Source organism: Callospermophilus lateralis, unplaced genomic scaffold (genome assembly GCF_048772815.1).
Source record: "Callospermophilus lateralis isolate mCalLat2 unplaced genomic scaffold, mCalLat2.hap1 Scaffold_2669, whole genome shotgun sequence".
NCBI classification, from domain to species: domain Eukaryota; kingdom Metazoa; phylum Chordata; class Mammalia; order Rodentia; family Sciuridae; genus Callospermophilus; species Callospermophilus lateralis.
The window spans coordinates 37,985-39,171 of NW_027513419.1; positions in this window are offsets into that span (position 1 = coordinate 37,985).

The window sequence follows — 1,187 nt, forward strand, 5'->3', positions numbered from 1 at the left end:
AGTATTAACAATCAGTGGATCTTTTATTACTTACAGTAAGTAGATAGTCCTTTTATATATCACTGTTTATTAGGTATACCATGGATTAAGCAAGTGTTGGAAAGATACATGATTCTAATGAATTTAGAAGAAATTAATTTGTCTAAAATTTGTAACCTGCTCATTTTTTTTAAGCATTATCCACTTTCAAAGACAAGAAACATAAATACCTTTTATTTTCTTTTTAATTTTAGTGGTAGTGCCCAGTAGTTCTACAATCAATGCCTTGGGGATTCCTGTGACCCGGGGATAAGAGCACAGGTGCACCCTCCCTCAGTCCCTCGGCCCTGTGTGCCACAACTCCCTGCAGTCCCTCCATGCTTGTGTAAGTCTTGCTGGATTCACAGCTGGAGAGCTGATACTTTCATTCCTTCACCTCTTGGCAACAGATGCCTCTCACTTAGGCACAGATGCTCAGTACCCCTCCCCCCATCCCTAACGTTAGCCTTGTGTTCTGGACTAATTGGGCCAGCAGAGTTGCAATTAAGATTTGAATAATTAGATAACAGACATGATTACTTTTGTAATTAATCGTCATATTGAGTCATCATGATCTGCCCTGGGTGAAGACCACTTGTCCATACTTAATTCAAATGGAAGGAACAACGAGTATTAAAAGCAAAGCGTTGCCAAAAATATTGTCTTATTTCTCCCCAAGAATGAAAGTATTTTAATATGACACTATGTATAGATATATAATTTCATTTCCAAGTAGATTTTTATTGGAATCTGCTAGATGAAGAGCACTCATTTTAATTCAGTTCATTCTAATGAGTTTGGCTGCTACACAGTTTCGTGCTGGATACCACATTAAAAAGAATGTTTTTTTGTCCTTTTTCATGAAGTTTATGTTACAATAAAAATATATCCATAAAAAGAAAACTGAAGGTGACCCTTCTTCTCTCTCTTGCCTGCACAAAGCCATCGATACTAGCATTTCTTTTGGATTGGCCATGAGTCCCTTCTCTTATCCCTTCTTTCCACATCTTGTCCTCATCGATGGCCTGCAAAGTAATACCAAGAAGAACTCTAATGCTGAAACACACTAAAAACCAAATTCCAGGGTAGATTTCTCAGATTTCTTTTTTTTCCCATCATGCACTGGGATCCACTTTGAATCCACTTGGATTCATCCTCATTTCAGTGAA